The sequence below is a fragment of the Cygnus olor genome, chromosome 7, assembly GCF_009769625.2.
Source record: "Cygnus olor isolate bCygOlo1 chromosome 7, bCygOlo1.pri.v2, whole genome shotgun sequence".
Taxonomy (NCBI): domain Eukaryota; kingdom Metazoa; phylum Chordata; class Aves; order Anseriformes; family Anatidae; genus Cygnus; species Cygnus olor.
In genome coordinates this window covers 822,499-838,529 of record NC_049175.1, presented here as the reverse complement: position 1 = coordinate 838,529, position 16,031 = coordinate 822,499, and the positions used below count along the sequence as shown (strand labels likewise).

Below are 16,031 nucleotides of genomic sequence, written 5' to 3'. Positions count from 1 at the left end.
CATTAATGTGAGAATTCCTGGCAGTAAGGTTCCTTACACTGACACAGTGCTGCACAGTTATAGTTCCACAGCTCTCAGTTCTAGACCAAGATAACCTTGTCTCTGTTTTTCTGCATGCTCTGTATGGGCATGTTTGACATTTTTTTCCCTAGCTGTGATAAGTTCTGACAAGACTGATTCCTCAAAAAAGAGTGAGAAAATGTAGAAAGAGGAAAGACGGCATCATTTAAGGAACATGAGGAAACCACAGTTTCAGCATGTGACATTCAAGTCTGTGTGAGCATACATAAAGTATTACAACTTGAAACAGTGTGTGGTAACTTCAAACTAGATATACAAGCAAATGTAGTCTTACATATCTTCAAAAACGCTGTCAAAAATATAAGGGTTCCATAAAGGGTTGCCTACTGTACATCTATCTTTGTAGTACACACACTTTAAAGGTAAAATGACATGACCATTTTCCATAAATTTAATACAAGTGAAAATAAGAATAGATACCTGAATACCTGGCAGAACTTTCATGTTATGAGAGGTTTTCGTTTGGTTTTTAGACGGAATGCTGTTAGGGCTGGTAGAGTCCCATGAGCCATGACTCATCAGGAGCTCCGAGGCACCTTTGATGTGACAGGTGGTTCTCTGAAGCCTGACATGAGACTTACCTTGTGAAGCAATAGTAACATTTATTTTGAAGTCTTCCTAGAAGGAAAAGGAGTAGGAAAGGTCAGTGGTTTGAGGTCAATATCATATTTTTTTTCTTTTTATTTCTTGACAAAGTAGGAGTTTATTGCTTGTAGACCCTGCTTATAAGCAAATGTTTAACCATATGAGCGTGTCCTAATCTGATACTCTGTCCCAGAGCCTCTGAACAGTAGATCAGAGAAGAATATGAAGGCATAGCAAATACTTTATGTTCACTAGTGAGGCTGGCTTGTAACTGTAACAGTGCCTTTTCTTATGTGATGAGCAAAGTCAACAGTGAGCTCATAAGTGATTGTTCTTTTATAGTAATATTGCTTTCTCACTTTTGCTAAAACCTGTATTCCACAGCAAGGCAATCTTCTGTGGCATTGTGGTAGGTGGTTGAGATTCTTGCACATCAGCACTGTAGCTATGGGAAATTCTGTGATAACATCAGTAGAAGCAAAAGTTTAGGGTCTATAGGAATGCTATGAATGCTGTGGATCTACTTGGGCTCCCTGTATAAGCTAAAAATGATACCCACTGAAAAAAATGTGGTCCAGATCATATTGCCTGGCACACAGAAAGCTCATGTCTGTCGTCTGAATTTGATTTGAATTTTCAAGTTTGCTGGTGGTTCTTGTCTGCATTGTTCAGGCACAGGATGAGAGGTCAGTGCTCTTAATCTGCCAAAAAAAACATGACCCACCTTATTAAGTACTGAACTTAAGAAGGAAATATGAATGTGTTAGAAGTTGAAGGACTCGGTTTATGACATTGTCTGCACATACTACTATTCTCCCTTTGGACAATCTTCCTCAGAAACCTGGTTAATTGAGCCTACAGGCTAATTAAGCTTTTGGTCACTTTTAGAACTAAGAGTGACTTACTACTGTCAATTAAACTAGAAAACTGGTATGAAATATTGGCATCTTTGTCAGATATGCAAGTAGTCAAACGTATTGTAAATAAGCTCTCAAATGAGATTAGTTACAGCTGGGCTAGCAATGCGAAATCTAAACAGAAGCATCCATTACTTCTGTTTACGGCTTTTGCATGCATGTTCCTAGTACTTGACAAACCTTTTTATAAGCATAACCTGCCAAAACTTTTGCTGATGGAAATCTTAGCAGGAAGAGTCACGAAACTGTAGGAGAGCGCATAGGCTGGGGTGGGTTGCAGAAGCAGCTCTGATGTCCTGTGTACAGCTGAAATGGTACAGCATGCAAGCATGACCTCATGATAAACTCACTGATTCTCACTAGGAATTAACCATTTAAAAGCTTGCAGACAACAGTCTATTACTGAGAGGAAGAGACTGCTATCTTTCTTTTGCTTATCATAAGACAAGTACTTATCAGCATTATTTTCCAGAGACTCATCAATAAATTGATGAGCTGGGATGGTTGCATGTGTGCGCGCACGCAAATTAAGTTACTTGTAATTTTTTGAAATAGTACCGGGTAAAATTCCCCCGTTAGTGTTTTAAGTGTGTAATGTTACAGTGATGTAAGAGTTGTTTATTTTGTTTCTGTCTATTTCTGAAAGTGTTGTACAGCCTACAACACAGAACAAAATCTAACAAACTTTTAGCTATCTTGACCTCCTGTTATGGAAAACATCCTCCTATTCAATAAGATGTTCGTTCTGTTCTAAAGGGGTTCTTTGCAGTGCCGTAGAAGAACACGGTGCTAGAAGATCATAAAGATGAGCACACTGTTTTTTTCTTTTGAGAAAATTTAGTTTATCTTCGTAAGAAAAGTAAATATTATATATCACACATGAAACATTACTGCATTTGCACAATTTCATTCAAAATCTTTGTATGGAATAGTGTTTTCTCGTCAAAAAGTTTTCCTATGTACATACAAACTGTGTATGTTCTGCAGTTTTGTTGGCTTAAGTTGTGAGGTTAATTCTCAGCTAACCAGCCTCTCACTCCTTCGAAATACTACAAGCAGAAACAGCGCTGCAGGAAGTGGTAATTGTGATTCAGTGAACGGCACCTTGCCCACTGAGTCAGTGTTGAGCCAGTGTCCGAATGCGTTTCTGGAGTGTGGAACATAAAACTGAAGTCCTGACCACGTGTGACCATTGAGAAACTCATTTAACTATTGACGAGAACAGGGTTATTAACCACAACATCCCAGATTCCAGACAGGGATAATTGCAGCTTTTCCCCCACTTACTTCACTGGGAGAATTACTCCTCTCCTCCTTCCTTCTGAGCTTGTACGTTTTTCCCATAGTTAGCTTGTCACCATCCTCTAGACACGTTGGAAGGTGTCACAACCTAAAGTAGGTCTAAGTCATGACAGAAGGATGAGTGCCTCAGCTCAGACCTGCAGACTGTCTTTCTGTGGGCACTGCTGGCAGTGCCAGGCTTTGCACCTGCAGTTTGCAGTCCAATGACTTATCCCACTTGGAGACATTTTTTAGAGAGAAACCATCCCTGTAACCTGTCTGAGCCTTTCAGCTGGTTCACGTTTACCAACTGAAGGGATGCACTGAGGCATTTGCAGTGCACTTCCTGTCAGGACTTATGATCCAGTAGATGTGCACAGTGACTCAGAATAGCCTTCTCTAAACGACATCTTTATTTATGGAGAGGACTTGAACAAACCTCAGCAAAGTTTACACTGAAGATGCTCTGTATGTGTGATCTTTCCTACTGGCTCTGTCATATTGCCGTTTGTCTAGTACAGAATGTTCTCTTTACAATAGGATTAGTTGTTTATATCTCATTGTTATATATAAGAAAAAATCCCCAACTTTACAATTCAAGAAAAATACATCCTCTAAACAGATGTCTGATATCTTTCATCTAAATAGTAATTTATGTAAAGGGTTGTGGCAGCAAATTTTTGGTACCTGGACTTACAAAATGGTGCCAGAAGCTGCAGTGAAAGATCACGGTTTCAAATTTGAAATTGTCCAAAAAGCAGCGCAGGTGCTGTGCTCCTGCACGTAGTTGATAGTATAGTGCTTAGTATTTTGAGTCTTTCATGTTCAAGTGTTTAAAGCAATATTTATATCCTTTTCTGATTTTCATTTTTTGTAATTAGGAATTATCAACCTGCATTTCACTGAACTTCAGAGAATTTTTAGTAAGAAACATTGTAAAGCTGTTTCTAAGCCTTCTGACGTTGTTATAATCATGACTAGCTACAAATACATGGCTTGAATTTTGTATAAGGAAGATGTGTTTTGGAGCATTTAATTAACCACTGTAATCAGTACGTACTGCCTCACTGACTCCTGGAGTTATGGGACTTACTATGTTAGGTAGCTCTCTTAGCCAATGGATGTAGTTGGAGTTTGTGAACATGTCAGTACCTCCATTAATGTTAAGAATATCTTTCACATTAGATGTATCAACTTAACAAGATATAGTTCGTCAAGGGAGATGCTATAGCTGCTGTAGTAGAGAACAGGACATAAGCGTGCAAAATTCAATCCCTTGGGCACAATAGTACAGACAGTAAATACCTCCTGGAACTGGGCTTGCAGGTTCAAGTCCCTTTGTTCTTGAAGGAGTAAATCATTCCATCAGAGTGAGGTGTAAATAAGCTATTACTCAATATGAGGAACAGTGGTAAGGTTTCACTCCGAAACGTTATCCTCGTGATCAAGAAATTCTCTCGGTGTGTTGAAGAATGTACTGATCACACACAGCACACCAGTTAATCCTGGTCTCTCACCTTCCCCTTCCTTGATCTTTCCTCCACCCTTCAAGTTTTCCACTTGATCATGAAGGAAGTGAGGGAGCCTGAATGTTACCCCGGGAGAGAAAGCTAGAGGAAGGGCTGGGTCTCTTAGTCAAGTATAAGGGAGGAGAAGGAAATGGTCAGTGAAAAATAAGGTTCTAAATACAGTGCTTTGGGCTAGAAATATGTTGAAAGACTTCTAAAGAAATGAGGAAAGGGAATGATATAGGCAAAGCAATTTAACCAGATGCAATTGTTAACAGTTCTTCAAGTCTGTGGCCCTGTGTGTGACCAACTGCCAGCAATGTAACATAGAGCACCATTTATCTCTGTGTATTGAACCAGAAATGCCATTCATTATGAAATTCCTTGTATCCCTCCTCCCTGCAGTCCACCCACATAGCAGCCTGCCCATCCAGAAGCCTACTGGTTGACCATAACTCCATTTTGATCAAAATGATGGCTTCATCTGTCATATCCTGGCTGCTGCAGCCCCTTTCTTTGTGGCTTTTCTCTCTCCTTCAGATACGATGATTTATGCTGTCCACATTTTAACAGTTCAAAAAAACTTATAACAGAATAAGTGGATTGGGTTATATCCAGTTGCCATATTGGTATACATTGCATCTGTAGCTGGCAAGAGTTGAGAACAAACAAACAAAAAAGTAAATAGTTGTTGGTCTTTGTATTATGCAAACAAGCTAATGTATTTCCTTTTAGTCCATCCTAACTTAAGCAGTTTTTCATTCAACTTGTCAAATTTTGCTTGTTCTAAGTGTTGCTTTTAGGATATTTCTTCAACTAGCACATTTTCTGCCTGTAGTTCTGTGAGCAGCTATAGAAGCCATACAATCCACTTGTGAGCATTTTAGGGTACTGCTCTCAATTTGTAATGATAAAAGGACACAGTACAGAAAGTTAACAACTTTTAAACGCTGTTCAGTCTGAAATGGCATTTTATGCCCATATTGCAGTAATGTGTAAGGTCAGAGTGTGCATGTTGGGCTAGTTGGCAAGAGCTGGGAAGAGCTCCACAGATAGTGTAGTCCCTTAGGAAGCACTCTGGCTTCCTGTTAAATTCTGCTCTTAAGGGCAAGTTCTCAGAAGTTTTCAAAAGAGAACTGGAGTGGGGGAAAAAAGAACAAAACCCAGCCTTGCTATTTTAAGATTTTGAGTTGACTATAACTTTCCTAACCTTTGAAGAACTTGAGATACAGATACCGTGCTGAAGCAGTTACTCGTTTCAGGTTGTACAGAAGGGTTAGTAGTTGAAGACCTAGTGGAAAAGTTTTAGATTTCCAAATGACTAGGCAGCTCAAATCCCTTCTAACTTTAGCTTCAGGAAGTCTTTTTACAGGGTATCAGATTATTTTTTTTAACATGGTATCACTGAAAAATCAAGCAAACAAAGGGCATTGTCCCTTCCTGTGCTAAATCTGGTTCATGAGTAGTATTTGTTCATACTTCCTGCACACTGCCATTGCTGAGCCTCATAGGATGGTGAACAGGCAGAACTGTTTCATTTCTGATTAAGAATTGAAAGGGTGGGCTTACTTTTATCCTCTCTTGGGAACTGCATTTTGAAGATAAAGCGGCTAATACTTTTTTTACTGTTTGAGAATTCAAACGTGTCAGTGGTTATTGCTTGTGAGCATTCAATGAGTTTTGCAAGGGGGTGAGTAGCAGGGACCGCTCCTTGATATCTACGTGCATTGCTCTTATTACAACTCACTTGCTTACAATGAACCTTTTTCCTTTATGCAGCCTGATCAGGCATGCAAAAAAGTAGATGCTCTTTCACCTAACTGGAAGAGCTTTAGCTGCTATACACACAGCTCCGTGGGATGAAGATTAAGAGAGACTGAAAGTCAAATACTGAGGAGCAGCATGTATCCTACCGAAAAGTCTTTTTAGGTATATTGGGGTAATTTCCCCATTTCCTTCAGATATATAAACAAGAACACCACACTTAGTGGCAGCAGGAAGTTTTTCTTTCACTTCTTGGGACACTAATTTTGTTCATTATTTCTTTCCTTTAGCGAACAAAGCTCTGCTAGCAGATTCTTGCCCAGTGAGAAAATCCTGGTGAGATATAATTGTGATCTCATTCTCTGAAATCAGCTAGTTGTTGTTTGTGGGTGCAGGCTAACATATTTTTACACTTCCTTTTCTAGCCATGAGATGTTTTCTGAGGTAATAGCCATAGCCACCAGATGTAGATCTGTTATCCATAGTACTTGTCATGTAGCTAAAGGTGCTTGTATAGGAGCATTTTACCTGACTCTGCTTTACACGTTTGCCTTAACTTATCTGGAAATGCAGGAGAAATTCAGTTTTGCAAGGTCACAAGCAGTCAGGGTGGAGAGTAGGAGAGAGACCTACTTTGTATTCCAGTACTTGACTTCTAAGCCAGAGGTTCCCTAAACTGCTGCCTGGGTTTATCACTCACTGCAGGGTTTATAACTTAGTGCAGGGTCCTCATTCTGTTACTTCCGTCTCTCTCAAAGAAACTCAAACCTTTTGACATCAAGCAGTGTGAAAACACACAGAGCAGCTAAAAAACTAGAAGAGCTCAGTCATCTCCCTTGCTCCTCTTCCTCAGACTTCAGGGGGGATGAAAAGTCATTTTCAGGCCCACTGGGTCTGTCAGCTATCAACAGGAATACTGCAAATAGCCAAGACAGGGAACATTAATTTTCTGTAAGGTTCTGGAAAGAAGAGAAGTAGGCATATGATGGCAGCTACGAAAGAAAGTAAGTGGAGGGGCAAGCTTTGTATTCAGGTATGATTCACTCAAGATATTCCTGAAGAGTTCATTATCTTGTGACAGTCTGTTTCATGGATAATAAGTAAAATAATTGAGAAGGGAGGATATTAAAAGTTAAACAAGTTGATTGCTTCTAATATATATTGTCTCATACATATTTATTTCCTTTTTGTTGTCCTTGTTTCAAAACCAAATTTTAACAATGTAGGTCCAATTTTGACTTTCTTCAGCTTAGCAGAATTGAGTTCAACTTCTAGGTTCCATTTTTGGATCCTCATGAACATCTGGATTCCAAACATGAGAACAAATAATTATTATTTTTTTTGAATTTACAAGAACTAGAAGGTGCCAGACATCCAGAAATCTGTTCAGTTTTAGAGGTAGGCAGGCAGGACTGAGTTTCCACATTGTGAGATTTTAGTTCACTCCAATTGTCTACTACTAAAGTGAAATATTGTGCCTGCACAGTAAGTACATTTGATTGCTTTCAAGAAAAAATACTCCTTTCACAGAAGTAATTTCAGGAAGGCTTTCTAAGAAACAATGATTTTTTTTGCTGCTGCTTGCCTGGAAAAGTAGCAGCGTGTTCCCAAAAGTATTATTCTGCCACACCCAGGAATAATGAGAAGCAGGTCCACGGGGGTAGGCTAGGGCTCTTTTCTCCACTGGGCCAGTAAGAGAGGAACTAAACCTACTGCCAGAATGATCTGTTAGAAGAAAGGCGTGGTTTTTTAATTTATTATTGTTTTTGAGTTTCAGAGAGATTAATAAAATAACTCTCACCTGAAAGTACAGTATGGCTGGGTATTGCCACACAAGCAAAAATAAATGAAGCTTATCTCTCCCTTATTCATTAGATAAATTATCTGGCATTCAAGGTCATGGGTTGAAGTGACATCACATTCACACAGGGAAGAAAGAAGTTTACTCCAGGAACGTGTGGAGACAAGGTTTTCTGTAACGGATTCGCAAGTCCTCTGATAATAGGATAATTGTTTTCAAACTTAATTAGCTGGTGTCGCATTAAAAAGCAAGGTGCACAAGATACTTTATTATTCTGTCATGGAAACTGTTTATTTTAACCCTTCTAAATGAGGCTAAACTTGCAAAGGGATACAGTTCAGGGAATTGTAGCAGGCTGAATCTATCAATAAAATATCCTGCGTGTTCTTACTGCTAATCTGTAACATCTCAGAAATGACCAGCACATCTTGCTGCATGACATTTCACAGGCATTTAGTCACATCAGATTTGAACTCCTTCTGTGTAAACATGGGGGCTGTTTGTTTTTGTTTAGTTTTTAAAGATTTTTGAAGTATGATAAGAATACTCCAGTGAATTGGGAATTCCCTGTGGAGTTCAAAATCATTGTTGGCTTATCTTGTAGTGCAGAACTTCAACAGACAAAAAGTTTGAATGTAAACACAGCTGAAATTAAGCTATCTTAGTTTAAAAAAAAAATTAAAAAAATAAAGGTTTGGGCTGATATTTTTATATCCTTTAGAAATAAAATAGAAAACAAAACTATTATAATTCTTTGAGTGGCTGAATAACTAAAATGGCAGCTCATATATGGGAAGGATGAGGTAGGAGACATCTTCATTTGTGTGAAAATTTTAAGACAAGCAGGCTTTGGAGGAAAGATATGTACATCTCATGTACCATATTCAGTTCTTGCTAGGTTTGGCTTATGTTAGGAGACATGGCTATTTAGGGCAAAACCTGAAAAGAGCTGACTAGCAGTAAATGTTAATTTCACAGTATGTTACTGATTTATGTGTCTCAATGTCTCCATGTAAACTAGATCTGAAACTTCCTGTTTGTGGTTATCCATATGGGTAGCACAGTTGGGGTAGGTACTTCTAAGGTAGTCTTACATTTGGTAACAAAACTACAGTGAAGCTGCAGCAGCATGTAGTTTTCACAGGTAGGCCTGGAGTCCCTTTTGGACATGTAGAGGTAAAGCTGCCACAGCGATGGTCCTGGCAACACCAAAGGTTCATGGTTAAAGCTCCTTGGGAAACATCTACACATCTGCAGTTCTGCTAGTGGGTGGCCCTGTAAACTGATTCAAAAGCATAGAATAGAGGTTTGGGTAGGGTTCACAGGCATCCAAGTTACAACCATTTACAAGTGGTTTGGGGGACCTGCACCGCTATTTGAAGTCTGTGGAGCTGGTGGTCTTGATCTCTGGTTCTCCAGCACATCTCTTACACCAAGGCTAGCTAATGCACACTCTGAGCAGCATTGCCCTGCTGCCTAGTGAACTGCCCACCCAGTGATGCCCTAATCCAACATCCAGGCATAAAGGTAGTGGAATGAGCTAAGTGCTCACCTAAAGCACATGTGTTGCCTTGTCCTATGTAACTTCTGTATCTCAGTCTTGCAATTAGTCAAGCTGTACCTGCCTCTGCCATTCTGTGTGCTGAGGTGCATGTAACACTGTTGGTGAGATATGTCATAGCATTGCTTGTTGACTTTGTATTGCAGGAAGCTGTTCATTGAATCCGTCACCTGGAAGCAGAAAAGCAGGGTAGCATAAAAAAAAGTACCTGACTGGAGGACTATGAATTAGTCATATTTACTATAAGATGTCATATTTACAATAGGACGTATTCCTAAGATAGGTGTCTGTGGGTGCTGTTCCCTGTGAACTGTGTGAAAGGTGCTGATGACTTGTTCATTTCCTTCCACATGGACAGTTCCTTCCTATGGACAGTTGTCTTGATACTCAACTATCTGTGTGGCCAATCCTCTGAACAGCTTATGATATTTGCCCTCAAAGATACCTTTGCATTGTCAGAGGCACATCCCGCAAAGACCATTAACCTGTTAACTCCCCTTTCATCAGCCCCCCATCTTGCATATTTTTTCCTTGCCTGCTTCCCTTGTCTCCTCAGGTTTTGGTAATTGTGGCAATCACGTGGTTGTTTATATACTTTTCTAGTCAGACAGCTACGGGGAGCTGCGAGTGTCATGTTATGAAACTCCACAAGAATGGGGCAAAAAGGAAGGGTATCTCTGCTTCTGTCCGAGCTGTATGTTAAGTGCTGCTGACTAGAGGGGTGAGCTACAAATTTATTCACAGTGAAAACTTAGTACAAGAGTAAGGGGATCAAAATTTGCAAGCCTAGTAGGCACCTTTCACCTTGCTTTGTAAGGCTAAATTTTTCTCTCATACCAAATCATAGAAGAACTGCAGATAAAAAAAAAAAGTGTGAAAGTTTGGAGCAGTTAAGGTTTCATGTGCATCTTTGTTTCTGCCTGTCTGAACATTTTTATTTGATGTAAATTCTGCAGACAAACAGGGCAGTTCTGTAAAATAGGTATTGTGAGGAATCTTACTGCTATTTTATAACAGCTGAAGTAGAGGTAGAGCTCAGAAATGGCTCATGTTGCCAGCTGGGCTAAGAACTCAAGCACACCAAAGTTTTTGTGTGCCCCAAAAACATACTTCTCTTCAGTTAGAAGCTGCTATGCACAGAAGGACTGAAGAAACTGTTGTATTGCCCAGTCTTTAATTGTATAATAAAATCAACCAAAATATGTGATTAAAAGTATATAAACGGCTTGCCTTTTTGATTTTTAGGTGTTGCAAAAACAACTCGACTGGTTATGGCTGCAAGTTCCTGTTTGTTGTTTCCCATGGACAAAAGACGTAGCCCAGGGCTGTGTAATCTTGACAGCTAACAGTAAGTTTGAAAATGTACTGTGGCATTACCATATATTGTGTTTGTTGCACTACGTTTTATAAGTAAACTATTTAGTGTATTATAGGAAGAGACCAGCACTTCATTTTTGTTACTAATGTATGAACATTACTTAAATAATTTGAAGAATTTCTAGAAAAATGGTAAACCCTTTCTGCTGTGACGAAGTAGCTCAGTATCTGACTGGTCATTAGATTGATCTGGTCATTACGAATTATGAGTCAAAACTTGTCCCTAGCTACACCCTCTCAGCTCCACTGACGTCACAATTTGTGACCTTCGAACAGTTGCGTTTATAGCTAGCTACACGAGACAAATAGGAAATGTAAAGATGGTGGCATTGTATCCCTTGCAGAATCATTAGCTGTACTACTAAGAGCTCTGATTATAAGAATACAATTAGTGGGAGGAAGCATTGGTAATAGTCGCAGTTGCCAAATAGGCTTCTGTGGTGCATTTGGTCAACAGGGGCTTCATTTATTTATTTTTTCAGTAGTGAAGATGGCCAAGAATGATCAGTCCTTTGAGATTTACTGGAAAGAAGGACATCCCAGTTTCCAGTAAACCTACTAGAAATTGCTTTTGAAGTGTCACTTTTGTCATTCTCTTTAAGGAAAAATTGAAGTGTTTAAATGTTTCCTAGCTAGCACATCAGCTGTTGTTTTGCCCTTCTAAGAAAAGACAAAATGAAAGAAGAAATTCTTCACTCAGAGAGCAGTGAGGCAATGTAACAGGTTACCCAGAGAGGTTGTGGATGCCCCATCCCTGGAGGTGTTCAAGACCAGGTTGGATGAGGCCCTGGGCAACCTGATCTAGTGGGTGGCATCCCTGCCCATGGCAGGAAGGTTGGAACTATATGGTCTTTAAGGTCCCTTCCAACCCGAGCCATTTGATGATTCTATGAAACCCATGGCCATAAAACTGGCATGCACAGTTTAAACTGGGGAAGAAACCAACTTGCTGCTGTTGTTGCTCCCAGGTGCATGTGAGGGATGGAAGGAAAGCCAATGGCAGGGATTGGTGTAGCTAAGTGGGTATCTTTCCCTTGCTGCCAACTGCAGCTGTCATCTTACCCTGATGCTTCCTTTAGAGGCAACCACCAGAGCACTCATATCTGATTATCTGCAACTCTGGTCATGACTCATGTCCAGCTGTACACAAGCAATCAGCTGCTCTAGGTACCTGCCAACAGATCATCTATATCAAAACTAGCCCTACTCAGAAATGTAAGAAAAGGTCTCCAGACCAAGTCTTAAAAGTTCTCTTGAATAGTAAATCATTTAGGTCTAGGCTAAAAATCACAATAAGCATATTACCGTTTGTGTGGGATACCTGATGTATATTCCTTATGGCTTTAACATTCCTGTATGTTGTACCTATCCTATATGTGTACTGATTTAAACGCCTGTCTGACACCACCGTGATAAAGAGTGAAGGTAGGTGTATGAGGCAGTGACCAGCTCAGGATACTCCAGGCTGTTACTCCCTTACAATTCTCACTACCTTTGTAAGCAGGGCTGCCTGTATTCCATATTGTATGAACACTATGAATAAATGGTTCAGCTGCAGCAGGAGGCACCAGAAGTTTCAGTGATACTGCTGATAGGTCAGTGGGAAAACAGGATGTAAATTGCAAGTCTTTTGAGTTGAGTGCTCTCCTTGCGGTTATCTTCAATGAAATCACAAGAACATGGAAATGCATGGAGGATGGTATTTGTGACTATTCATGATGTGTTTGGTTTAATTATTTCTGGTTTAATGGCTGCATAGGAATAAATCCCCTCAGCTCTTAGTTTCTTTCAGAGAATATGAAGAGAAATGGCCTTCTTTGCTACAGACTACAGAGTAGTTTTGAAATAAAATATAAAGAACAATAAACCCCCTTGAAATTAAGACCTTTCCAGATGGTTGTATTTCTCTGAATTCCGTATCAGCCTTTTCTCGGATACTCTGGGCTTGTGATTTAATGTAAATGATAACTACTTGTGTTCTTGTTGTTGCATACTCCACATTCTTTCACTGCATTTGTGTTCATTTTGTAAATACAAGCTGCCACAGGAATGCTTAATACTTATTAATTGGCAAAATATTTTTCTTCATGAAGTTAAAAATAAAGTGGCTTGTCAGTCCAAAGTATACAGTTCTCCCACAGCACCGAGTACATTGCATTCCCTCACTTGCTACTGTCTTTAATGGAGTCAAAGGAGTTCTCTGTCATTCGTGGTAGACTAGTTTGTGCGTGGAGTATACTTTTAAGATTAAATAAGGGACCTCAATATGTGTGGTCTATATTGACAAATTAAAAAAAAAACAAAACAACAACAAAAAAAAACAGTGAAACAAAACAAGTGAAACTCATGGGTCATGCTAAAAGAGGATTGAGCCTGTGATATTTATGGAATTACCTTGAGTATATTACAGGTGATAATTTTTTTTTTCAGTGGGGGTACTTCAGTTCACCCCTTTTCAAGACTGTTGATTCACATTCAAGTTTGAAGAAAAGTTGGACTTTAAGTATCTTAAGCTGACCACCAGAAAACATATCAATTTTTTAGGTCATTTTTGGAAGCTGTTGCAATCTATTACATATTTACTAGTTTACATCCTTCAAAAGGCACCAGTAGAATAGGATTTAGTTGTTTTAAGCATTTTAAAGATGCACAGAAAGTCATGCTTTCAAAAAAAAATCACAATTGAACTAATACACCATTATTTGGCAGGAGGGCAAATGAGAAACTGAGGCATGGAAAGTTCAGCTAGCTAGAGCAGTCATAAAACTGAAATCTGGAAAGAGAAATCTGTGGCAGTACCAGGAAGATTCCTAAATATTCTCCCAAATCCTTACTGTATGGATTGCTCAGCTGCAACATCAACTCCTATATATTTCTGCTCTGTTGAAATGAAAGTTGCACATAGTTACTTCTGTCCAGCTAGTGGATTTCAGATGTATATTGGAAATTGATAAGATTGACTTCTTCAATCTTAAAGATGACATGTCTATCAGAAATAGTCTTTGCTATGGTATGATATGGTATTAATTTCTGTGGAGTTCAGCAGTTTGCATTTGATTGTCTGATATATTAACTCATTTTGTCCATTTGAGATGTTAGAGTAAATCAGGAGATGTTTTCTTTCATGCATGGCATTGGCATGATACATGGCATTGGTTTTCTAGCTGGAATGTTTACTGGCTGCCAAAGATATAAATATATGCTAGTTGTTTGGAGAGCACAATACGTGAGAAATGAAGCTTTAAGCTTTGTAAAAAAAAAAATAAGATGCATAAGTAGCAATCCCACCTGCTGCTGCTTCCCAGATTCAGCAGTATTATCTGCCATTATCTGTCAGTTCCTATATTTAATATTTCCACCAGATGAAAAGCTGGTGTAATGTTGTTTGAAATTAGATCAGTCAGTACTGTTAATTTTACATTTATGCATGAGATATTTCACAGATCCCAAGATCCCATATCTTTCAAGCAAAATGTTGAAGTATTCAAAAAAAAAAAAAAAAAAAAAAGCCCTGTTAGCCCTCCATGCGTAGTAGGGAAAGTTCAGCAGCTGGTAATGTGACAGTGCATCTCTGATTGCTCTGAAATGACGAACACAATCTGTAATTTTAACTGTTCATAATAAGGACTGCCAAAGAATACAGATGTTAGGGTAACTAAGGCACATTCTGGTTTATGATGGTAGATGTGAGTCAGCAGCAAAAAAAAAAAAAAAAAAAAACTCTTTCAGAATTCCTGTTCCTGAGCTGGAAAGATGTGCAGTTTTGCCACCTAACCTTACCCATAAAAGTGGCCTAGAAGAAAGCTGAAGAGGGACTCTGTCAGGGAGTGTAGCCATGGAACCAGGAATAATGGCTTTGAACAAATGGAGGGGACATTTAGATTAGATGTGACATGAGGAAGAAATTCTTCACTCTGAGCACAAAGCGCACATGGGAATTAGGGCTGAAGATGCACCTTGCTTCTGTTCTTTTCCGTAAAGAATAGAATGAAATTACCTAAAAAACAGTGTTAAAAATAAACCCAGGGCACAGGACGGGAGGTGCAGGGCAGTCCCTGTGGCCAAGGGGCAGCCTTTCTCTCTGGCAAGCCAAATGGCCCGGGGGAGCCAGCCCCAGAAAAGGGGCCCTCAGCCCCCCCAACCCTCCTCCTTGTCCACGTGAGGGCATTTTCCAGGCCGCTCCCAACACAGCCGCCTTTGGCCACGCGTGGGCCACTCCATCACAGAGGCTTGCTGAGGTCACAGTAGCCACCAGTGCCTCGCCTTTGCTGGGGGCCCTATAAAACAGGCCCCTGCAGCTGGCCCACCATTCGCTGAGCATCTAGGCCCTCTGACTGCCAGCTTGTGCGGCAGGAGAAAGACTAGAAGAGCAAGGTGAGCAGCAGGCCTCCTTGGTGTGCGAGGACAGCGATGCCGTCCAATGAAGCACCAAGAAGGAATGCACCTGAGCAGAAGGAGATGTGTCGTGGGCGGAGGGATAGCGCCGGCGGCACAAGAGACACCAGTGCCCAAGGGACCTCTGGCGCCCAGCCCACAGACACATACAGGCAGTACCATTGGCACCGCAACGATGCAGGGAACAGGCCGGCCCCTCAAACACCCAGCGACAGGGGGCCTGGGCCTTACCATAGGAGCAATGGTGACGTGGGGCGAAGGCAGGAGCATCAGGCAGAGAGCCGCAGGGAGCAGAGGCGTGCCCATAGTCTGGAGCACAGTGTGGGACCCAGCCATGGCCGTAAACCAGACGGCAGTGTTGGACCCATGCATGAAAATCAAGCTGACAGTGGCATGGGACCGAGGCGTGGGACTGGACGACACCCTGGTTCGGCACCCTGGCCTGAGAACATTGGAGAGGCATCCTGTTTGGGCAGTCCCCGGCAAAGACTGGCTTAGCCTTCTGCCCAGCACCGTGGAGCCCATGGAGCTGGATCCACCAGATGCTGAGGAACAGATGGAAGTGGATCCACCTCTGCCAGGACAGGCCTGGGACTACTGCGGCATGTCTTTGTGCTCTGATATCCGAGAGCACCAACAGCATCGCAGGAGTGCCTGGCGAGCCCCCTACTCGTTGCTCAGGCTCCATCGCAAGCATTAGCTTGGAGCCACCAAACACCATGGACATCCTGCAGGCTTGCCTGCAAGATGTCTTGGCAATA

General features: G+C 40.7%; 1 long non-coding RNA gene across 2 annotated transcripts in view; it reads left to right on the top strand.

Moving 5' to 3' along the window:
* Positions 1-10,953, top strand: part of LOC121073531 — a 76,905-nt gene extending 65,952 nt beyond the window's left edge. For both annotated transcript variants that reach the window (XR_005821770.1, XR_005821771.1), the window contains one exon: positions 10,744-10,953. This is a non-coding gene — a long non-coding RNA (uncharacterized LOC121073531). The remainder of the gene's footprint in view (positions 1-10,743) is intronic.
* The last annotated feature ends 5,078 nt before the right edge of the window (positions 10,954-16,031 follow it).